We start from the raw sequence: 26251 nt of genomic DNA on the forward strand, positions 1-26251 counted from the left end.
AAAGAATTAACATAAACCCCTAACCAGACTTACCAAAAAGAAAAGAGAAAGGGCTCAAATAAATAAAATCACGAATGAAAGACAAGAGATCACAGCCAACAGAAATACAAATGATTATCAGAGAATACTATGAAAAATTATGTCAACAAACTGGACAATCTGGAAGAAATGGACAAATTCTGGAGTGCCTGGGTGGCTCAGTCAGTTAAGCATCCAACTTCGGCTCAGGTCACGATCTCATGGTCCGTGGGTTCGAGACAGCTCAGAGCCTGGAGCCTGCTTCGATTCTGTCTCCCTCTCTCTTTGCCTCTCCCCAGCTCATATTCTGAATCTTTCAAAAATAAAATAAGCATAAAAAAAAGAAGAAATGGACGAATTCCTAGACACTGACACACTACCAACACTCAAATGGAAGAAATAGAAAATCTGAACAAATCCATAACCAGCAAATAAATTGAATCAGTAATCAAAAATCTCCCAAGAAACAACAGACTAGGGCCAGGGGAATTCTACCAAACATTTAAAGAAAAGTTAATACCTATCCTTTTGAAATTGTTCCAAAAAATAGAAACGGAAGGAAAACTTCCAAACTCGTGCTACAAGGCCAGCATTACCTTGATTCCAAAACCAAAGACCCCACTAAAAAGGAGAATTAAAGGCCAATATCCCTGATGAACATGGATGCAAAAATTCTCAACAAGATACTAGCAAGTCAAATCCAACAGTACATTAAAAGAATTATTCACCATTATCAAGTAGGATTTATTCCTGGCCTGCAGGAGTGGTTCAATATCTGCAAATCAATCAGCATGATTCACCACACGAATAAAAGAAAGGATAAGAAACATATGATCCTCTCAATAGATGCAGAAAAACCATCTGACAAAATACAGCATCCTTTCTTGATAAAAACTCGCAAGAGAGTAAGAATAGCAGGAACATACCTCAACATCAGAAAAGCCTACGTGGCTCAGTTGGCTAAGTGTCCAATGTTGGCTCAGATTATGATCTCATGGTTCGTGGACCTATGGAAGACCCACAGCTATATTATCCTCAATGGGGAAAAACTGAGAGCTTTCCCCCTAACATCAGGAACACAAGGTGTCCACCCTCCCACTGTTGTTCAACATATTACTGAAAGTCCTAGCCTCAGCAATCAGACAACACCAAAAAAAATAGCATCCAAACCAGCAAAGAAGAAGTCAAACTGTCACCCTTTCTTTGCAAAGAACATGTTATTCTATGTAGAAAACCTGAGAGACTCCATCAAAAAATTGCAAGAATGGATACATGAATTCACCTAAAGTCACAGGATATAAAATCAATGTACAAAAACCCGTTCCATTTCTATACACTAACAATCAAGCAGCAGAAAGAAATATCAAGGAATCAGTCTCATTTACAATTGCACCAAAAACCATAAGATACCTAGGAATAAACCTAACCAAAGAGGTAAAAGATCTGTACTTTGAAAACCATAGACCACTTATGAAAAAAAAGACACAATGAAATGGAAAAACATCTCATGCTCGTGGACTGGAAGAACAAATATTCTTAAACTGTCTATACTACCCAGAGCAATCTACATGTTCAATGCAATCACTATCAAAATACCAACAGCATTTTTTACAGAGTGAGAACAAACAAATCTAAAATTTGTATGGAACCAAAAAGACCCCAAATAGCCAAAGTAATATTGAAAAGCAGAGCAAAGCAGGAGGCTACACAATTCCAGACCTTAAGCTGTATTACAAAGCTGTAATTATCAAGGGAGTATGGTACTGGCACAAAAGCAGATACAAACATGAATGGAACAGAATAGAAAATCCAGAAATGAACCCACAATTATATGGTGAATTAATCTTCAACAGAGCAGGAAAGAATATGTAGTGGTAAAAAGACAGTCTCATCAACAAATGGTGCTGGGAAAACTAGACAGAGACATGCAGAGAATGAAACTGGACCACTTTCTTACACCACACACAAAAATAAATTCAAAACGGATGAAAGATCTAAATGTGAGATAAGAAACCACCAAAATCCTAGAGGAGAAAACAGGCAGCAACCTCTTTGACCTCGGCCACAGCAACTTCTTACTAGGCATGTCTCTGAAGGCAAGGGAAATAAAAGCAAAACTGAACTACTGGGACTTCCTCAAGATAAAAAGCTTCTGCACAGCAAAGGAAACAGTCAACAAAACTAAAAGGCAATCTAGAGACTGGGAGAAGATATTTGCAAAGGACATATTGGAAAAAGGGCTAGTATCCAAAATCTATAAAGAACTTATAAAACTCAACACCCAAAAAATAAATGACGCAGTTAAGAAATGGGCAGAAGACATGAACAGACATTTCTCTAAAAAAACCCCCCAAAAAACCAAAAACATACTAATGGCTAACAGACATATGAAAAAATGCTCAACATCACTCATCATTAGGGAAATACAAATCAAAACCACAATGAGCTACCACCTCACACCTGTCAGAATGGCTAAAATTAACAACCCAGGGAACAACAGATGTTGGTGAGGCTGTAGAGAAAGGGGAGCCCTCTTAAACTGTTAGAGGGAATTGAAACTGATGCAGTCACTCAGTAAAATAGTGTGGCGGTTGATCAGAAAGTTAAAAATAGATGGGGTGCTTGGGTGGCTCAGTTGGCTGAATGTCTGACTTCAGCTCAGGTCATGATCTCATGGTTCGTGAGTTTGAGCCCCACATCAGGCTCTGTGCTGACAGCTCAGAGCCTAGAGCCTGCTTCAGATTCTGTGTCCCCCTCTTTCTCCGCCCAACCCCTTCTTGTGCTCTGTCTCTGTCTTTCAAAAATGAATAAACATTTAAAAAAATTAAAAAAAAAGTTAAAGATAGAGCTACCCTATGACTCAGCAACTGCACCAATAGGTATTTATCCAAAGGATACAAAAATACCGATTCAAAGGGGCACATGCACCCCAATGTTTACAGCAGCACTATCAACAAGAGCCAAATTATGGAAAGAGCCCAAAGTCCATCAACTGATAAGTGGAAAAAGAAGATGTGGTGTATAAACACACACACACACACACACACACACACACACACACACACACACACAGGAATATTACTCAGCCATCAAAAAGAACGAAATCTTGTCATTTGCAATAATGTGGATGGAATTAGAGTGGACTGTGCTAAGTGAAATAAACCAGAGAAAGACAAATACCACATGATTTCACTCATACATGGAATTTCAGAAACAAAACAGGAGAACATAGGGGAAGGGAAGGAAAAATAAAGATAAAAACAGAGAGGGAGACAAACCATAAAAGACTCTTAACTATAGAGAACAAACAGGCTTGCTGTAGGGGAGGTAGGTGGGGTAATGGGCTAAATGGGTGAGGGGCATTAAGGAGGGCACTTTTTGGGATGCACTGGGTGTTACATGAAAGTGATGAATCACTAAATTCTACTCTCGAAACTAAGACTACGCTGTATGTTAACTAACTTGAATTTAAATAAAAACTTGGAAAACAAAAAAATATATGTATCAACTGGGACTCTAACAAGATAGCTTTTGCTATAATTGATAACTTATATGAAAGATATAAAAAATAAGCTACATTTGGAAAAAAGTAAAACCACAAGAAACTATCAACAGTAAGAGATGTGGACATTAGGTCATTATAACTTTAAGCAAATCCAGTCACCCAGGCTTCCTCAGGCCTCTGTCTTCACACTTTTAAAATGGGAGAAGGGAGGAACAGAGGGCACATGAAAGACCTGTTATCTGGAGTCTCTTCCAATTTTAAAATTCTGTCACTTCATTTCTTCTCTGGTTCTCTGAAGGGAAGTGAGCAATCCTAAAACAAAGAAGCTATTTAAATCTGACAGAGTAAGGAAGTTAAGGAACTGTAATTAACAAGAAACTTACTAGTTTCTTTTAGCAGAGAGAAAAAAGAATCAAGTAAACAAATACAAGAATTCTAGGTTTCCTGAAAATAGAACTGCTTTTGTATTTTGTTGTTTTATCAACATAATCACAAAATGCCAGGTGGTATCTCATGGTAACACCTATGATTAATACCAAGTTAAATGTTTTTAAAATAAAAATATATTGGTATGTTACACAAAATTTTCAACACCCCTCCAACCACAGAATGTTAATTTATATAGATTACTACATTTTGCCTGGTAAGATTCCTAACCTGTATGTTCAACCTATTTAATAGATTTAATTTCTGAAATCAAATGCAAATTATACATATAATATTTCAAATAGATATGGGTAAAAACGTTCAAAAATCATGTTCTATCCCTGAGATATACCAAAAATATTTTGGAAAATAAAAATAGACATCACAATATCCACATGGCAAACAGAAAACTGTTACAATTACTGGAAATGAATCCTACTTTCAACAAAAATACTAAAGGACAAATGTTTGCAGTCTTCCTTCAGCTCAGTGTATTCTCCTTCCCTCTTCACATATCTCTGCCTCAAAAGCATTCACATTTTATCTCTTTGCTCACAGGCAGAATTCCTCTCCCAATGTAACTATCTGTATGTTACAAGTATTTCTGACTTCTGTCAAAGAAAATATGTCTGTCTCCTTCCCTTGAGGCTTTGCAAAGTAATGGAATAATATGGTAAATAACATATGCTGAAGTATTAAAGGGCAAACATACCTTAAATGTTTATCTTTTCCAGATATCTCATTTATAACATAAAAGAGCCCTTAACACGAAGAAATAACTACTGTAGAAATGTCAATTCCTCCTTGAACAAGTTGGTGAAAGAAGGAACCAGAAGGTGGCCCAGAAATTGGATTAAGATGGTATCATTGGGGCGCCTGGGTGGCGCAGTCGGTTAAGCGTCCGACTTCAGCCAGGTCACGATCTCGCGGTCCGTGAGTTTGAGCCCCGCGTCAGGCTCTGGGCTGATAGCTCAGAGCCTGGAGCCTGTTTCCGATTCTGTGTCTCCCTCTCTCTCTGCCCCTCCCCCGTTCATGCTCTGTCTCTCTCTGTCCCGAAGATGGATAAACGTTGAAAAAAAAAAAATTAAAAAAAAAAGATGGTATCATACTCCAAGGCACTTGGCAATAGCAATTGAGAATCTCTAGAGAAAATTAATTTCCTCTTATGCGTCCAATTTTTTCCACAACAGACAACAGAATCAGACCCACAGAGTTGACATGTTGGAATTACAAGACACAGACTGAAAAATACTATGCACTCTAAGAGATAAAGTCAACCTTAACTATTTTTCCATGGAACTGAAAACTGTAAGAAGTGGCATGGCAGATATGAAAAAGAACCAAACAAAAATTCTAGTAACCAGTAAAAATAAAAAAAAGGTAGTAACTTTGAAAAAATAAGGGGAAAAATCTGGAATGATAAAAGAGCCAGCTTATCTAAATGGCAAGAAAAGGGGCGCCTGGGTGGCTCAGTCGGTTAAGCGTCTGACTTCGGCTCAGGTCCTGATCTCGCAGTCTGTGAGTTCGAGCCCCGCGTTGGGCTCTGTGCTGACAGCGCAGAGCCTGGAGCCTGTTTCAGATTCTGTGTCTCCCTCTCTCTCTCTCTGACCCTCCCCCATTCATGCTCTGTCTCTGTCTCAAAAATAAACGTTAAAAATATTTTTTAAAAGTAGAAAATAAATGTCAAGAAAGTAGAGGAAAAGGAACAAATAGGGCAAATGTAAAGTATACAGCAAGACGGGAGAGTTAAATCCGACCATGTCACACAGCAGACATCAAAAACAGACAAAAAGGTTAGAGGTAAAAGAATAGAAAAAGGTATACCACACAAACAATAATGAAAAGAAAGCTAGTGTTGCTATAGCAATCTCTGACAAACTAAACTTCAATGCAAAAAAAAATTATCCAAATAAAAGATGAAAACTTCATAACAGTCAGTAAGAATATGTAACTACTGGAGGAGTCAACATGGCGGAGAAGTAGAGGGACCTGAAGTTCCCTCCTCCCTCAAACACAAGAGGACTGAGGCCAGAAGACTGGGAATTCCAGGAATCTGGGCTACAGAGTGACAGAAACATCTCCAGGGGCCAATGGGGACAACTGGGCGGGCCAGAGGTGAATGATTGCAAACTGGGAGAGAAGAAACGGGCAGTGTAGGCATGGAAGGGGAGGGATCCCCTTGTGTTCGGAGAAACAAAAGGGGAAGAGAGGCTGTGGAGGTGTAGGACTGTATTTGGACACGATAAAAACCACAGAGCGGGGCACAGAAAAACAGAGAAAGAACCAATTTCTACCTTATTCTAGGGTTGCAGGGCTTTCTCAAGACTGGGACAGCTCTGTGTACACACCTGGGGAGGAGGGGAGCCAGCTGTGGGCTTGGTAGCCACCTCAGAGGTGCAGTCGGAGAGAGCAATCCTCTCCCTTGAGTGCTGTGGGAAGAAGGCAAATAGCCTCCAAAGACAAAAGACTCTGCAGGCTCCCACCAGCCAGAGGCCTTGTACAGGCTGGCTGGGTGGAGTGGCACTTTGCTGGAACCAGGGAGTGTAGAGCAGGATCTGGACTGCTTGCGCCGGGCAACACTATGAGGGGCCAGAGGCCCTTTGTCGGCTCCCAGGGTGGAGTGGTACTTCCCTGGAACCGGGGCACGAGGAGCAGGATCCTTTAAGACATCAGGGTTTGAATCCCAGCCGAGCACCTGCGAGGCAAGGGAGACTGTGGAACGAAACAAACTGGTGCACTTGCACGGTACTGTGAGGATGGCCTGAACAGAGTGGTTTGGGACACTTGGTGGGGAGTGGGGAGAGACTGGGGTGTCACCATTATTCTCCCCATCACCACCAAGGTGAGGCTTCAGGGAACAGACAGTGGGCCCACAGCGGAGGCAGATCCGCCTACACCAAACCATGCCCCTTGTACCTGGTAATTGCATATGTACCTGAGCAAGACTGACACTGACCAGACCAGACAGCCCCTCTTCCAAACCAGCACAGTCATCAGTTCCAAGGCACCATCAAATATCAGTCCAGCAGTTTTGCATTTTCTGATTTGGTTCTTGGTCAATTCTTATTTAATATGTATATATTTTTCTTCTTCCTCTTCTGCTTATTCCTTCCCTTCTCTATTCTCGTTATTATGGTTGCTGGTTTGTTTAAGCAGACATTTTTAATCCCTTCTTTTTACACCTCTTTTGTATCTCTTTCTTCATTTTTCTCTGTCTCTTTCTCTCTCTCTCGCCCTCTGGATCAAGCCGTATAGTTTCTCTGATTCTCTGCCTGGTCAAATTTTTTTTTTTTCCTTTTTCCCCACCCCTGTCATTTCTCTCTGCATGGGATAAAGCTTCTTCCATCACCACCCCCACCTTGCTTTTTTTAAAATTTTTTCCAGAGTTACTTCAATGAACAAATCAAAGTACAACTGGTGGAAGGCCCAAACCACCAGTACCATCAGTATAAAGCAACCAGTCACAACAATAGAGGGCACACAACACACTCCAAAAACACCTCCTGAAGGACCAGGCCCTGGACAGTGTATGACCCATTTTTAATATAATAGTCCTCACAGATAAAGGACACATAATAAGCTATTAAAACACAGAAGGGTCAGAAAACTAGTCAACTTGCCAAAATGGAAGAATTCTCCCCTAAAGAAATTCCAGGAAGAAATGACAGCTAGAAAATTGCTCAAAACAGATATAAACAATATATGTGAGCAAGATTTAGGATTAATAGTCATAATAATTAATAGCTGGGCTTGAAAAAAGCATATAAGACAGCAATCTATTGCTACAGAAATCAAGGAACTAAGGAATAGTCATGACGAATTAAGAAATGTTGTAACTGACGTGCAAAATAAACTAGATGCAGTGATATCAAGGATGGAGGACGCAGAGGAGAGAATAAGTGACAAAATAAGATAAACTTATGGAAAACAATGAAGCCGAGAAAAAGAGCGATAAGAAAATACTAGACCACGAGGAGAGAATTAGACAACTAAGTGATTCAAGAAAACATAATAATATCTGTATCATAGGAGTTCCAGAAAAAGGAGAGAGAGAGACAGAGGTAGAAGGTTTACTTGAACAAATTATAGCTAAGAACTTCCCTAATTTGGGGAAGGAGGTAGATATCCACATCCAGGAGGCACAGAGAACTCCCCTCAGATTTAACAAGAATAGGTCGTCTCCACGGCAAATCATACTGAAACTGGCAAAATACAAAGATAGAGAATTTTGAACACAGCCAGGAACAAATAGGCCTTACCTACAAGGGTAGACACTTAAGGGTAGTAGCCAACCTGTCCACTGAAACTTGGCAGGCCAGAAGGGAGTGGCAGTAAACATTCAATGTGCTTAATAGGAAAAATATGCAGCCAAGAATCTTCTATTCACCAAAGCTGTCATTCAGAATAGATGTACAGATAAATGCTTTCCCAGACAAAAACTGAAGGAATTCATGACCACTAAACCAGCCCTGCAAGAGATCCTAAGGGGGATTCTGAATGGAATGCTGCAAAGACCACAAAGGACCAGAGACATCACCACAAACATGAAACCTACAGATAATACAATGAAACTAAATCTTTATCTTTCAATAACTCTGAATGTAAATGGACTAAATGCTCCAATCAAAAGACACAGAGTATCAGAATAGATTAAAAAAAAATGACAACAAGATCCATATATATGCTGTCTACAAGAGACTCATTTTAGACCTGAGGACACCTTCAGATTGAAAATGAGGGGATGGAGAACAACATATCATGCTACTGAAAGTCAAAAGAAAGCTGGAATAGCCATACTTATATCAGACAAACTACATTTTAAACGAAAGGCTATAACAAGCAATGAAAAAGGTCATTATATCATAATTATGGGGTCTACCCATCAAGAAGAGCTAACAATTGTAAATGTTTATACCCCCAGCTTGCAGCACTTACAACAATGAACAGATCATCTAGGCAGAAAATCAATAAAAACACAATGTCCTTGAATGATATACTGGACAGATATATTCAGGACTTTTCATCCTAAAGCAGAATACACATTCTTCTCGAGTGCACATGGAACATTCTCCAAGATAGATCCCATACTGGGTCACAAAACACCCCTCAATAAATATAAAAGAACTGAGATCATACCATGTATATTTTCAGATCACAATGCTATGAAGCTTGAAATCAACCACAAGAAAAAATTTGGAAAGCTTCCAAATGCATGGAGGTTAAAGAACATCCTACTAAAGAATAAATGCATCAACCAGGCAATTAAAGAAGAAATTTTAAAATGTATGGAGGCAAACGAAATGAAAACACTACAGTCCAGACACTTTGGGATGCAGCAAAGGCAGTCCTAAGGGGAAAATACATTGCAATCCAGGCCTATCTCAAGAAACAAGAAAAACCTCAAACACAAAACCTAACTGCACACCTAAAGGAACTGGAAACAGAACAGCAAAGAAACCCCAAAGCCAGCAGAAGAAGAGAAATAATAAAGGTTAGAGCAGAAATAAACGATATAGAATAAAAAAAAAAAAAAAACACAAAACAAAACACAGAACAAATCAGTGAATCTAAGAGCTGTTTTTTTGAAAAAAACAAACAAAACTGATCAACCAGACTTCTCAAAAAGAAAAGACAGAAAAGCCAAATAGATAAAATCATGAATGAAATTGGATTTATCTCAACCAACCTCTCAGAAATACAAACAATCATCAGAGAATACTATGAAAAATTATATGCCAACAAACTGGACAACCTGGAAGAAATGGACAGATTCCTAGACACCCACACACTTCTAAAACTCAAACAGGAAGAGAAAATTTGAACAGACCCATAACCAGTGAAGAAATTGAATCAGGTGTCAAAAATCTCTCAACAAATAAGAGCCCTGGGCCAGATGGCATCCCAGGGGAATTCTACCAGACATTTAAAGCAGAATTAATACCTCTCCTTCTCAAGCTGTTCCAAAAAAAAATAGAAACAGAAGGAAAGCTTCTGGACTCATTCTATGAAGACATCATTACTTTGATTCCCAAACCAGACAGAGACCCCACTAAAAAGGAGAATTACAGGCCAATATCACTGATGAACGTGGATGCAAAAGCTCTCAACAAGATACTAGCAAAACGAATTCAACAGTATATTAAAAAAAATATTCACCATGATCAAGTGGGATTCATTCATGGACTGCAGGGCTGGTTCAATACTTGCAAATCAATGTGATACATCACATTAACAGAAGAAAGTATAAGAACCATATGACTTGACAATAGATGCAGAAACAGCATTTGACAAAATATAACATCTCTTAATAAAAACCCTCAAGAAAGTTGGGATGGAAGAAACATACCTTAACATCATAAAAGCCATATATGAAAAGCCCACAGGTATATCATCCTCAATGGGGAAAAAAATGAGACCTTTCCTCCTGAGATCAGGAACACAACAGGAATGTCCACTCTCACTGCTGTTATTTAACACAGTTTTGGAAGTCCTAGCCTCAGCAATCAGACAACTAAATGAAATAAAGAGTATCCAAATTAGCAAAAAAGCCAAACTTTCACTTTTCACAGATGACATGATACTCTACACAGAAAACCAGAAAGATTGCACCAAAAAGCTGCTAGAAGTGATACATGAATTCAGCAAAGTTGCAGGATACAAAATTAAAGTACAGAAATCAGTTGCATTTCTATACACCAATAATGAAGCAACGGAAAAAGAAATCAAGACATTGATCCCATTTACAATTGCACCAAGAACCATAAAATACCTAGGAATAAACCTAACCAAATATGTAAAAGATGTATATGCTGAAAACTATAGAAAATTTATGAAATACATTGAACACGACAAAAAGATATGGAAAAACATTCCATGCTCATGGACTTGAAAAACAAATATTGTTAAAATGTCAATACTACCCAAAATAATCTACACATTCGATGCAATCCCAATCAAAATTGCACCAGCATTCTTCTCAAAGCTAGAACAAACAATCCTAAAATTTATATGAAACCACATAAGACCCCGAAAGCCAAAGTAATGATGAAAAAGAAAACCAAAGCAGGAGGCATCACAATTGTGGACTTTAGCCTCTACTACAAAGCTGTAATCAAGACAGTGTGGTATTGGCACAAAAACAGACACACAGACCAATGGAATAGAGACTCTAGAATTGGACCCACAAATGGATGGCCAACTAATCTTTGACAAAGCAGGAAAGAACATCCAATGAAAAGAGACAGTCTCTTTAGCAAATGGTGCTGGGAAAACTGGACAACAAAATGCAGAAGAATGAAACTGAACCACTTTCTTACACCATACACAAAAATAAACTCAAAATGGATGTGAGACAGGAAACCATCAAAACCCTATAGGAGAAAACACACAACAACCTCTTTGACCTCAGCTGCAGCAACTTCTTACTTGACATGTCTCCGAAGACAAGGGAAATAAAAGCAAAAATGAACTACTGGGACCTCATCAAGATAAAAAGTTTCTGCACTGCAAAGGAAACAATCAAAACTAAAAGGCAATTGACAGAATGGGAGAAGATATTTGCAAATGACATATCGGATAAAGGGTTAGTATCCAAAATCTATAGAGAACTTATCAAACTCAGCACCCGAAAAACAAATAATCCAGTGAAGAAATGGGCAAAGGACATGAATAGACACTTTTCCAAAGAAGACATCCAGATGGCCAAACAGACACATGAAAAGATGGGTAACATCACTCATCATGAGGGAAATAGAAATCAAAACCACACTGAGAGACCACCTCATGCCAGTCAAAGTGGCTAAAATGAACAAATCAGGAAACAACAGATGGTGGCAAGGTTGTGGAAAAATGGGAACCCTCTTACACTGTTGGTGGGAATGCAAACTGGTGCAGCCGCTCTGGAAAACAGTGTGGAGGTTCCTCAAAAAATTAAAAACAGAACTACCCTATGACCCAGCAATTGCACTACTAGGAATTTATCCAAAAGACACAGGAGTGCTGATTCACAGGGCACTTGTACCCCAATGTTTATAGCAGCACTTTCAACAATAGCCACATCACAGAAAGAGCCCAAATGTCCATTAACTGAAAATGCATAAAGATATGGTTTATATATACAATGGAATACTACTTGGCAATGAGAAAGAATGAAATCCTGCCATTTGCAACAACGTGGATGGAAGTGGAGAGTATTATGCTAAGTGAAATAAGTCAGTCAGAGAAAGACAGATATCATGTTTTCACTCATATGTGGAACTTGAGAAACTTAACAGGATACCATGGGGGAGGGGAAGGGAAAGGAAAAAAAACAGTTTCAAACAGAGAGGGAGGCAAACCAATAAGAGACTCTTAAATACAGAAAACAAACTGAGGGTTGAGGGGGGGGAGGGGCAGAGGGGAAAATGGGTGATGGGCACTGAGGAAGCCACTTGTTGAGATGAACACTGGGTGTTGTATGTAAGCGATGAATCATGGGAATCTACCTCTGAAACCAACAGCACACTGTATACAATGTATGTTAGCTAACTCAACAAGAAATTATATTAAAAAAAAAAAGAATATGTAACTACTATACATTTCCATGCATATACTAGCACAGCCTCAAATACATAAAGCAAAAATTGAAAGAACTACAAAGGGAAACAAATCCATAATCATAACAGGATATTTTAACAGGATATTTTAACATATGCTTCTTCATAACTGATACAAGCAAAAAAAAAATGATACTGAAGATATGAAATACAAGATTAACAAACATGACCTAATGAAAACATAAAGAACACTGCACTCAATAAATGTAGGGGGAAAAAAGGCAATATATTGAGCCATAATACAGATCTCAAATTTTAAAGGTCTGAAATTAGAAACTGTTGAAACAGAATATATTCTCTAATTATCTTGTACAGTTGTTAGAAATAAAATTTAAATTTAAAAATAACCAGAGTATCTCCATGTATTTAGAAATTAAAAAATATAATACTTTCAGCTAATCCAAAAGTGAAACCAATAAAACCAATAAAAATTAGAAATAATTTTAAGTGAATTATAAAAATACTGCATATCATAATTTGAGTAATATTGCTAGCTAAAACAGTGCTTATACGAAATGCTTAGCCTTAAATGCATGTAATTAAAAGGAAAAAATGGTTAAAAGTAGTGAATTATAAGAAGTGAATAAAAGAACAAAAAAGTAACCCCCAAAAAACATAAGGAAAGAAATAAAGCAGGGGCACCTGAATGGCTCAGTCGGTTAAGTTTCTGACTTCAGCTCAGGTCATGGTCTCGCGGTTCATGGGTTTGAGCTCCGCAACAGGCTCTGTGCTGGCAGCTCAGAGCCTGGAGCCTGCTTCGGATTCTGTGTCTCCCTCTTTCTACCCCTCCCCTGCTCATTCTCTCTATCTCTCTATCTCTCCAAAACAAACAAACATGAAAAGACAAGAAAAAAGAAGAGAAGAAAAAAAGAAAAGAAAAAAGAAATCAGTTCAACAGAACACAAACATACAATAAAAAGGATCAGCAAGGGGTGCCTGGGTGACTCAGTGGGTTAAGCTTCTGACTTCGGCTCAGGTCATGGTCTCAGGTCATGGTCTTGCGGTTCGCGGGTTTGAGCTCTGCAACAGACTCTGTGCTGGCAGCTCAGAGTCTGGAGCCTGCTTGGGATTCTGTGTCTCCCTCTCTCTACCCCTCCCCTGCTCGTTCTATCTCTCTCTCTCTCCCCAAAAGAAATAAACATGAAAAGAAAAGAGAAGAAAAAAGATTAGAAAAGAAAAGGAAAAAAAAGAAAAGAAAAAGAAAAGAAAAAAATAAATCAGTTCAGCAGAACACAAACATGCAATAAAAAGGATCAGCAAGGGGTGCCTGGGTGGCTCAGTCGGGTAAGCATCCGACTTCAGCTCAGGTCATGATCTTGCAGTCCGTCAGTTTGAGCCCCACGTCGGGCTCTGTGCTGACAGCTCAGAGCCTGGAGCCTGCTTCAATTCTGTGTCTCCCTCTCTCTCTGCCCCTACCCTGCTTGTGCTCTCTGTCTCTCATAAATGAATAAATATTAAAAAATAAAAATAAAAAAAATCTATCCACAAAGAAAATTCCCAGCCCAGATGGCTTCTCTGCCAGATTGTAGCAAAAATTTGAGGAAAGATAATTCCAATCAAACACAAACTTCTCTAGAATAGAAAATAAGGGTCAGTTCACTTTATGAGGCTAGCATAGCATAACATTGATTTCAAATCTTAACAAGAATATGGGCCATCTCATTTATGAACACTGATGTAAACTCCCAAACAAAATATTAATAAACTGAACCCAACAGTAATTTAAAAAGATAATATAGTAAAACCAAATTAGGTTTATCCTAGGTATGAGATTAGGTTTAACAGTTAAATAAAATATAATTCAATATATTAAGTTCATATGGTAATGAAAAGTCACACACAAAAAAAGAAAAGCATTAAATTCAAACAAACAGAACACAAAATTGTTAGTAAACAAGACACAACAGAGAACTTTTTTTAAGTTTTAATCACCCAGTGCTTATCTTGACAAATGCACTTCTTAATCCCTGTCACCTATTTCATCTCCCTCCCACTCACCTCCCCTCTGGTAACCATCAGTTGGTTCTCTATAGGTAAGAGTCTGTTTCTTGGTTTATCTCTCTTTTTTTCCCCCTTTGCCCATTTGTTTTGTTTCTTAAATTCCACATGAGTGAAATTATATGGTTATTTGTCTTTCTCTGACTTGTTTCACTTAGCATTATACTCTCTAGACCCATCCATGTCATTGCAAATGGCAAGATTTCATTCTTTATTTTATAATTTTTTTAAAGTTTATTTATTTTGAGAGAGACATAGAGCGAGCAGGGGAGGGGCATAGATAGAGGGAGAGAAAATCACAGCAGGCTCTACACCGTCAACACAGAGCCCAATGTGGGGCTCGAACTCACCAAATCATGAGATCATGATTTGAGTTGAAACTGAGAGTCGTATACATAGCCACCCAGGTGCCCCATATTTCATTCTTTTTAAAGGCTGAATAACATTTCATTGTATATATACTACTTTCTTATCCATCAGTGGGCTGTTTCCATATCTTGGCTATTTTAAATAATGCTGCTATAAACATAGGGGTACATGTATCCCTTTGAATTAGTGTTTTTGTATTCTTTGGATAAATACCCAGCAGTGCAACTGCTGGATCGGAGGGTAGTTCTACTTTTAAGTTTTTGAGGAACCTCCATTCTGTCTTCCACAGTGGATGCACCAGTTTGCTTTTCCACCAACAGTGCGGGAGGGTTCCTTTTTCTCTACATTCTCACCAACAGCTATTGTTTCTTCTGATTTAACTATTGTGACAGGTGTGAGGTGATACCCCACTGTAGTTTTGATTTTCATTTCCCTGATGGTAAGTGATGATGGGCATCTTTTCATGTTGGTTACCTGGATGTCTTCTTGGAGAAATATCTGTTCATGTCTTCTGCCCATTTTTTCATTGGATTATTTGGATGTTGAGTTGTGTAAGTTCTTTATGTATATTGGATACTAATCCTTATCACATAGGTCATTTGCAAATATATTTTCCCATTCAGTCGGTTGTCTTTTAGTTTTGTTGATTCTTTCCTTCACTGTGCAGACACTTTGTATTTTGATGTAGTCCCAATAGTTTATTTTTGCTTTTGTTTCCCTTGTGTCGGGAGACCTACCTAGAAAGAAGTTGCTATGGTTGATGGCAGAGAAATTAACTGCCTGTGCTCTTTTCTAGGATTTTATGGTTTCAGGTCTCACATTTAGGTCCTTCATCCATTTTGAATTTATTTTGTGGATGGTGTAAGAAAGTGGCTCCATTTCATTCTTTTGCATGTTGCTGTCCAGTTTTCCCAACACTATTTGTTGAAGAGACTGTCTTTTGTCTGTTGTATATTCTTTCCTGCTTTGTTGAAGAGTAATTCACCATATAATTGTGGGTTCATTTCTGGCTTTTCTATTCTGCTCCACTGATCTACATAGATATGCTTGTGCCATACTATTTTGATTACTACAGCTTTGTTATATAACTTGGAAGTCCAAATTATGATGCCTCCAGCTTTACTTTTCTTTTTCAAGATTGCTTTGGCTACTTGGGTTCTTTTGTAGTTCCATACAAATTTTAGGATTATGTGTTCTAATTCTGTGAAAAATGCTATTGGTATTTGGATAGGGACTGCATTAAATCTGTAAATTGTTTTGGGTTGTATAGACATTTTAACAATATTTGTTCTTCCAATCTATGAGCATGGAATGTCTTTCCATTTCTTTCTTTTTTTAAATTTATACTATTTATTCAATATTTGAAAAAATAAAACATACAGGTATGTTATTTTGTTATATTTAAAAGCTCAATGAATATGATTGAACTGGAAAAATCATTATTTGTGGTTATTGTTCCAGTCATTTATCCTTCTTTCCTCCTCCTTCTCTCTCCTCTTCCTCCTTTTTTTTATGTATTTCTTTTTATTTTATTTTATTTTATTTTAATTTAATTTAATTTAATTTAATTTAATTTTATTTTTTTCTAAAATTTACATCCAAATTAGTTAGCATATAGTGCAACACTGATTTCAGGAATAGATTCCTTAGTGCCCCTTACCCATTTAGCCCAACCCCCGCTCTCACAACCCCTCCAATAACCTTCTGTTTGTTCTCCATATTTATGAGTCTCTTCTGTTTTGTCCCCCTCCCTGTTTTTATATTATTTTTGTTTCCCTTCCCTTATGTTCATCTGTTTTGTCTCTTAAATTCCTCAGATGAATGAAGTCATATGATATTTGTCTTTCTCTGACTAATTTCACTTAGCATAGTACTCTCCAGTTCCATCCACGTAGTTGCAAATGGCAAGATTTCATTCTTTTTGATTGCTGAGTAATACTCCACTGTATATATATGCCACATCTTTATCCATTCATCCATCGATGGACATTAGGGCTCTTTCCATACTTTGGCTATCATTGATAGTGCTGCTATAAACATTGGGGTGCATGTGTCCCTTTGAAACAGCACACCTGTATCCCTTGGATAAATGCCTAGTAGTGCAACTGCTGGGTCGTAGGGTAGTTATATTTTTAGTTCTTTTGAGGAACCTCCATACTGTTTTCCAGAGTGGCTGCACCAGCTTGCATTCCCATGTCTTTCCATTTCTTTGTGTCGTCTTCAATTTCTTTCATCAGTGTTTTATAGTTTTCAGTACAGGTCTTTCACGTCTTTGGATAGGTTTATTCCTAGATGTCTTGTTATTTTTGATTCAATATAAATGGTATTGTTTTCTTAATTTCCCTTTCTGCTGCTTCATTATTGGTGTATAGAAATGCAACAGATTTCTGAAGATTGATTTTGAGCAGAGAACTTCATTAGTATGATAGAAGTTTAAATAAAAACGAAATAACAAAAAACGAAGTTTTGGCCAATGCACTTGGGAGTGAAATGTTAAATGCTTTCTCTCTGAGATGAGGAACAAGACAGGGAGAGCAGCCCTAGGATGATGCAGTGTTCTATTTTTTGACCTGGATAATAACTTTGTGTGTTTACAATAACACATTAAGTTCTTCATTTTATGTTTTATATATAATCTAGAATATATGTTATAGGAAAAAAAACAAAGAAATACTTGGAGATGAACAAAAGGCTGATTTAAGACTGTCACTAAAGGTCAGGAACTCTGTAGGTCCTAATTTCCCTCCCATTATGATTAATTTCCAACCAATTAACATTTATTGGGCCTATAAGACATTGTACAAACTGGCAACATGCATTATTAACCTTAAAGATGTTTGCAGCCTATCATCTAGTAACTCCATTATCTATGAACTCATCTTAAGGGAAATGGACAAGATAAAGAGAAAAAGAAATCCATAATGTGCTAAGATGTTCACTGCACACATGAAAATAAAATGGAAAATGACTAAATAACTACAGGGAACAGTTAAGAAAAAGGATTCTTACAATGGGATTATTATGCAGTCAATAAAAATACAATTTACAAAATAGTCTAAGAAATGCAAATAACCTAATTTTTTAAAACTGGAAATATATACACACATACATTTGTACTATGACTAAACGGGGGGGTGGGGTGGGAATGTCATAGGCACAGAAAAAAAGACAAAATGAGAAGGAGGGAGAGAGGGGTTGGGGGAGACAAAAACTATACTGGTTTTCTTTATACGATGAGCTTATGGATGTTATCTTTACTTTTTAGTTTACTTCCTGAATTTCCTTTAATGACTATATAAAGCTTTAATAATGTGGTACACAAGAACTGAAGAAAATAATCACAAACCTAATGTATCCTATTTTTTAATTACTTCAAAATGTAACTAAAATTTCAATTTTAATCTCAGTATGATAGTAATCAGGTAAATTATTTTCTAACAGTTAAACTGTGTAAGCCTATAATTTGCTATTTATAATAATTTCTAATTATAACTAGTGTTTTAAATCATATAACCTTAAAAATTAGATAGTCACAGATATATCATGTCCAATTTTCTGGCCATAATTCTAAACCAGTTTGCTCCTTGACAGCTAAAAAAGAAAATGATCTATTAACAGGCTTCAATCAGTCATTTCCATAAGAACAAAATAACTGTTAATCTCTGAATAAAAGATGGTCACGGCTCCTCATTTTCAACTTTAGTTTTGCCAATCCACTGGTATTTTCTGACCAGTTGTGAGGTATGTCTCAAGTAATTTGTTATCAATCATAAAACATAAATGTTTAATGCTTATCATTAGAAATAATAATAAATTGAAGCAAACGTAAGGTTAACCCTGTATCACTTAACATAGTTTGCATTCCAGCATACTTTAACGAGAAGAAAAGAACACAGTAGATATAAATCTTTCATTTGGGAATTCCATATTCACTTTTTTAATATTTACTGAGCATCTATTAGAGGCCAGACACTAAAGGCACTGCACAAACAACAGAAACAGACTTGAAATCTGTTAGGGTTAAATATAACTGTCATTTTACAATTTAAGCTTTGAACTACCCAATCTTACTTTTCACTCTTTCCCAGAACAAACTTTTCTTCTCTAGTTCTCTGAATTTCTTTTAAAACACTTTAGGCTTCCTTGCTACCAAACCTCTGCTCCAGCTGCTCCTGAGCCTAAGTGCTTTTTGTTCATTCACCAGCATCTATAGAATGCTCACTACATGCTACTACAGTACTACAAGTACTGTACTTGGCATGAGAGAAGGAAAAAGCCTTTTCTACCCTATCCATTCTTTGAAGTCCAGGTCAAGTCCTGCCTCTTTCTCAGAGAATTTACTCATTATCCTTTCCAGACTCTGAATGTTGTAACTATTACTATTCAACACAGTGACTCCCAATCTTTGATATAAGAAACACTTTTAGTATTAAAAGGTTTCATAAATCTCATTCTCACTCCTTAGGTGATACCTGGTGCCAGGGCCCTAAATACCACCTATACATTGATAATTTCTACCTCTTCCTTAAACTCCTCATATACATGCCTATTCAATGTATCCACTTGAATACTATCTGATAGGTATCTCAAACATAGCCACATTCAAAACAAAATTGATTTACATCTCCAAACCTACCCCTACCGCTGCCCCATAGCCCCCATCTCAGTAAAATGTGCCACCTTTCCCCAGTTGGTCATGTTGAAAAACTTGGGAGTCATCCTTTACTTCTCTTTCCCTCATACTCCACATCTAATCCATCAGTAAATCCTAAATACTCTACTTTTCAAAAAAATTTTATTTGAGAGAGAGTATGCACATGTGTAAGCAGGGGAGAGGGGCAGAGGGGGGTGAGAGAATTCCAAACAGGCTCCATGCTCACACGGAACCCGACATGGGGCTCGAAACCATGACACTAGGATCACGACTTGAGCTGAAATCTAGAGTCAGACACCAACTAAATGAACCACCCAGCCCCCCTAATTACTCCGCTTTCTAAGTGTATCACAAATCTGAACATTTCTTTGCTCCTCTACCATTAAAGGGGCTACTTCTCCAAGCAGCGTATTTCCAACCTAAATTATTTTCCTAACTGGTTTTCCTGCTTCCATTTTTGCCTCATACAATCAATTTTCACCATGTAGTCAGAGTAATCCTCCAAAATAACAAGTCAAATCTGGATATTCCCATGCTTAAACCCTTCAATGATTACCATTTCACCCAGAGTAAAATCCAGTCTTTCCATGACCTTCAATGCCCTACCTGATCTAGCCTCTGCCTGTCCTACCACTCTCCCCTTCACTGGCTCTATTCCAGCCACACTGCTGGAATGTTGTTCTTCCAATATGCCAAACACATTTCCATTCAGAAGGTGCTTGCTGCTCCCTCTAAACATTTTCCCTCAGTTAGCTCCAAGGCTTACTCCATCACTTCCTTCAGGTCTCTTAGCTCAAAGGCTTCTCAAAAAGCCCTTCTCTCACCAACCTAAGGTAGCATCCTGTTACTCTTTAAAAAAATTTTTAATGTTTATTTATTTTTGAGAGAGAGAGAGAGCGCACACGTGAGAGCAAGCATGGGGGACGCTCAGAGAGAGAGGGAGACACAGAATCTGAAGCAGGCCCCCAGCTCTGAGCTGTCAGCACAGAGCCTGAGGCAGGGCTGGAACCCAAGAACCATGAGATCACGACCTAAGCTAAAGTCGGACACTTAACTGACTGAGATACCCAGGCGCCCCCTGTTACTCTATTATCCACTGAAACTTCTTTATTTATGTCAAAGCCTATTAACTACCTCATGTGTCTGTGTGTTCACATGGATAATGTTTATTAACTGCATCCCTAACATTCACACTCAGAGAGAACACAGGTTAGGTTTTGTTCACCATTGTTACTACATTACATGCACATAGCAGACTTTCCAAAATATTTATTGGATGAATGATAGTTACTGCTTTTAGTTTTGTTGAGAAAATAATGAAAAAACACTACTAGAATTTAGTAAGGCTTTCAAATGATTTTACACACTATTAATCACAAGAGCATTATATACCTGCTTTGGTGGTAGAAGGAGTACAATGCACATAATTCCAGATTCAGTAACAACTAAGGGATAGGGCCTTCTTATAATTCTCTGTCTCTTCCCACATCCTTCCTTCCTATATCATTCACTGATTCTTTCCATAAACAGTTATTGTATACCTCTAAGTCAGAATATTCTAGACATTAAGAATACAAAAATAATTAACACAAGGTAATGCATGAGACATAGAAAAACAATACTTATAGAATATGACATACAATAGAGATACAAATATAGATTAAAAAATTATAGCACAACAGGGGAAATAATCAACTTTGGGGGGTTGTTTAGGGAAGGTTTTAGTAGTGATGATACTCAACAAATACTTGCAAAAAGTATTCTCCAATTTACTTTATATGTGAAATGAGGGTTTTAAGTCTGACAGTGCTCCAGTAATGTGCTGCCATGTGCTAGCCTGAGAATGAAACCAAAACAAGAGGAATGACAGAGCAGAACAAATCACAGAGAAACTGAGCCAAGTCCTTGATGGTTTCAGGCAGGATAAAGCCTTAGATAAAGTTAATTACAAGATCTAATCATTCCCTTTATTGTTTAAGCAGTTTGAATGTGATTTTCTGTCACTTGCAATATAAGAATACAGATGAATGTTTACCAATTCTTTCAAAAAGCAAAGTATATTTCAAGGTATAAGGCCACTATTGGCATATATGAAGGGATGAATCCTGTTTAGTGGGCAACATCACAGGACTTCTAGTATATCTGATCTCTATCCACTAATTGTCAGTAGGAGTTCAAAATCATTGTGACAACCAAAAATGTCCCCATGTATTTCCAAATGCTTCCCACCCCCAAGGGGAAATACAAACCTATTTCCTAAGAGTTCTATATGTACCCATTTCTCACAGTGGTTCCACCATCTATGCATAAATGTACTTAACATCAACCTTAGAATAACTGGGATATACCACTCAAATACCTTAATTTTACATAATCAGATTTTAATCAGTTATTTATGACTATCCTACATATAGCTTATATCAACCCTTGCAGTGCTATAAGTTTGCTCCTACTATCGGAAAATTCTTTTTTATTTAAACTTACTTCTCCATAAAATACTATCAAGATATGTCACCGATCTTGTTGGTTACCTTCCTAACTTCCTCTTAGACTGAAATGCCAGATAATGTATTTTCCAGCCCCCTTGCAAGTAGGGTCTAAACGTGCCAAGATGACATCTGACATAGGATTTCTGTGAAAGGTTTACTTGCCTAATCAAGAGAGGACAAACTTCCTCCTATCTTTGGTGGCTGTGTGAGAATGTGATGTGTGGAACAGCAAGAGCAATGTACAACAATGAGAGGGCAAGGGCACAATGAGCACAAAGATGAGCACGCTAAGGATAAAAATGAAAACTACCTGGATCCTGGATATAACATCACTGTACAGCTACAGTGACTAACCAGGAATCCTCCCACTCTGGGCTTTTTATGTGAAATACTGTTTACTATTGGTCGGGTATTATGTAACCTGAGGCCAAACTAATACAAGATATATTTAAGATATGACAGATGCTGAAAGTGGGAGAAGAACCAAGGTTAGAGTGGGTTGCTGGGAGAAAGGTGTTTAGAAGAGAGAAATTAGAAGGAAGAGAAATACATATACACACATGCACACATAAACACACTAGGTGAGGATAGGTACATGAAAATCAAACTCCATTTGATGCCAACTGGTTTGAGTTAAGCTTACAGTAGTACATTAAGAGAAATATAGCAAGCAATGTAGGTGAGAAGTCAAGTTGCAGAACTGGGAAACATTCCACACAAAAATGATTTGTGTCATTAAAAATAGGATGGGGCACCTGGGTGGCTCAGTTGGTCAAGCGTCCGACTTCAGCTCAGGTCATGATCTCACTGCTCGAGAGTTCGAGCCCAGCATTGGCCTCTGTGCTAACAGCTCAGAGACTGGAGCCGGCTTCGGATTCTGCGTCTCTCTCTTTCTCTGCCCCTCCCCTGCTTACGCTCTGTCTCTCTCTCTCTCTCTCTCTCAAAAATAAATAAACATTAAGAAAAAAAAAAGGTTTCAAAAAACAGGATATAACCACCAAGAAAACACAGTGAAAAGCACAAAGACCCCTGAGTACACTGGTTATCTCTCCCTCATTTTAGATAAGGTTCATCCATGAGTTAGGCCAATTAGAATAATTCCACCCCTCTTGACAAAGACATTGTGACAGACTTGGCAGCATGATCCTTCTAATTTGTTCAATCAGAACAGAGCTTAGGACTTTTGGGAAAAGGCTAGTCGAAAAGAGAATCCTTCTCTTTACCTTTGGAAATAAATAAAGAAGGCTATCACATGAACATTGCTGATAGCCATTTATTTATTTTTTACTAGGAGGGAAGCCAGTCTGAGCATAAAGCCCAAACAGTAGGACAAAATTGAGATAATAGCAGAAAAATGGAGTTTCAGCCCCAATGACATAAGCCCATGAACAAACTGCTCTTGAAGCCAATTCTATCTATGCACTTGCCAATCACATGAGCCAATACACTCTTTTTTGCTTTTAAATCCAGTTTGCATCCTAATATATGAATCACTATGTTTTGGGGGAAGAACAACGCAGGAATGTGAAAAAAAACTTTCAGATATCTAAAAGAATCAGGACATACAATGCAGAAGAATCAAGAAATCAGATAATCTTATTCCTATGGTGTATATGGTTTTAGGAAACCAAGGATGACTGAAGGAAAGCCAATAGATGCGGTGATTAGGAGGTCATAGGGGACTTTTAAAATAGCAATTTCAGTGCTGAAATGGTAAAGGAAGTTAGAGTGCAAAGGAGAATATTTTATATTTATTAGGAACTCCATAATGTACCAAACACTTGGATGGATATCTAACATGTGCTAAACTCCTTCAATTATGACTCTAAGTTTAACACTCTATTTTATAGTTAAAGAATAGAGTCTGAGTAGTAACTTGCCCACAGCCACATAGCCACTAAGTGTTTTTAACAGACTTCAAACCCAGATTCACCTCGGTCAAAAGTCAAATATTCTTGCTACTACACTAGGCTCCTGGGACTAAAGAATAAAAATACAGTGCCACAGCAGGCTCAAAATTCAGACTGGCTTTACTGAGTTACACAGCACTGTATTTGGCAGCCTTGAGAAAGATATAAGCATGTACATAGGCTAGAGAGGGAGAGACTGAAGAAGGAATGATAATGGACAGTTCTACAGAAAGAAGGATGGGGAGGGATGATTGTGGACACATCAGGAGGGGAGAATATTTCCTTTTGTGAGATAGGAGTAAATAAGGAAATAATACAGAGGATAGAAAAGAATATACCTCAGACAGTTGAGATTTTTCTCAAGAAAGGAAGGTATCAAGTTATTTGCTATAAAAACCTTCCGGAAATGAGACAGAAAGGTACACGACCAGCACTTAAAACCCAGGAGAGAACAGGGCACCAACTTGTATGGAAATGAACCTATATCCTCATACAATGGTCTCTTGCATCCTTTAGGATGTCAGGAATCAAACCGAAAGAGCTAGTGATAATGCTTACTCTGGACTGGGCACTAGAAAGGTAAACCTACAGAAAATAAGGCATTCTAGGGCATCAGTGAGAGCTTAGTAAAAACTGATGACAGTGAGATCCTGGTTACGTAGGGAGGCAAATGAAATCAGCAGTAGGCTAATGGGTTGGATGAATAGAGAGACAAAGAGGGGTTCATAAAGACAGTGTGAGAGACAGAAAACAGGTACCATAAGAGTGGAAGAGTGAGAGATTTTAATGACAGTCTGTGATCAGAGATGTGTTTTGACACAACCCTTCGAATTATTTTGCCAGAGGCAGAGAGGCACTGACTGGAGTTAGTCCTACTATCTCTTCAGCCAGAAGCACAGAACTGAGACATAACCCCCTTTAAAAACATGCAGTCCTTAGTTGTAGAAAAATGAAGGCCTAAAACAAACAAATGAATGAACTAGCCCATACAGGAATCAAACATAAAAATATCTCTTTTTTTTGAACTAAACAATTCTATCTCCAAATTTAGGAAATTAAAAAAATAAAAATAAAAATAAATTAATTTAAAAGGAAATTCATTAAGGTCAGAGTCTACAGCAAAGGGAAAAACAGATTATGTGTCATGAGGCAGAATGAAAAGTTAACAAATCTGTCAGGCCAATTATATAACCCACATATTGAAGACTGTTAGTATAGAATTCCAATAGGGCAAGGATAGTTTGTGCTTTCATAACCTGGGAGAGCACCTAGCATAGTTTCAACAAACGATATTATGCAATTTAATGTTAATAAAAAAGGTCCACCTATTTGTAATCTCAAAGGAGAAGCTATCATTTACATCTATAATCTCAGTTTTACAATTTGGGGGCTCTTGAGAAATTACCCAATTAGTTCTCCGTATGGAAGTAAATTAAGAAGGCTATCACATGAATACTGCTGATAGCCATCTTGTTTTGCTAGGAGGGAAGCCACTTTGAGCAGGAAGCCCAAACAGGAGGACAGAGCTGAGATAACAGCAAAAAGATGGAAAATATGGGAGAAACAGCCATGGCAACTTCCTCCACTACTACTTCAATCCTGTGGTTTGATTTGCACTTATAAACTCTGGCAAGGTACCAGGTTATTCAGGACAGTTTCTTACACCATTAATTCTGAGTACCCTTGCCCCAGTAATAAAGAAAGAACTGAGACTGGCACAGCCTGAATTTTGCAAAAAATAATCAGGTCTTACAGGGACTGTTAAGTAGTAACAACAATTGAGAATCCAAGAAATTTGAGAAGTTTTTAGTTTAAAAAGCTTTTCTCCATTTTAGCCCTTTCTAAATAAAACAAAGGGCTTGTACAATACGGTATTCTAAAGCTTCACTGGGCAATTTAAGCGAACATTGGATAAAAGAATAAATCACTTAACCTTTCTTGTGCCATTACATATCTTACATTCACAAAGCCTTCCTTTTAAAAACGAACACTTCCCAATTCTTTCACTAGACCTAGAAAACTTAAGCCTCTGCCTCAAAAGTTAGGAGACCAAAGATTTGGAGATTAATTTCCATGAACAATCATTTGCATCACAGGCACCATTCTCTCCTTTGCAGTTCAATGGGCCAAGGAATCCAACTCTTCAAACCACCTCTCCTGGGGACTGGACTCCCTCATCAAGGTGAAGCTTTTTCTTTGTAACTCTCTCTATATGAGAGGCTACCGGGTAATCTTCCCAGACAGTTAAACTTTTAAAGGAAGCCAAGAGGGTCGAAACCAGGAAGATG

General features: G+C 37.8%; 1 protein-coding gene across 8 annotated transcripts in view; it reads right to left on the bottom strand.

Moving 5' to 3' along the window:
- The window catches only part of APC (APC regulator of Wnt signaling pathway), a 150194-nt gene that overhangs the window by 123360 nt on the left and 583 nt on the right, over nucleotides 1–26251 (bottom strand). The gene's annotated exons all lie outside the window — the stretch shown is intronic.

The sequence above is a fragment of the Herpailurus yagouaroundi genome, unplaced genomic scaffold, assembly GCF_014898765.1.
Source record: "Herpailurus yagouaroundi ecotype Mexico unplaced genomic scaffold, PumYag 29, whole genome shotgun sequence".
Taxonomy (NCBI): Eukaryota; Metazoa; Chordata; class Mammalia; order Carnivora; family Felidae; genus Herpailurus; species Herpailurus yagouaroundi.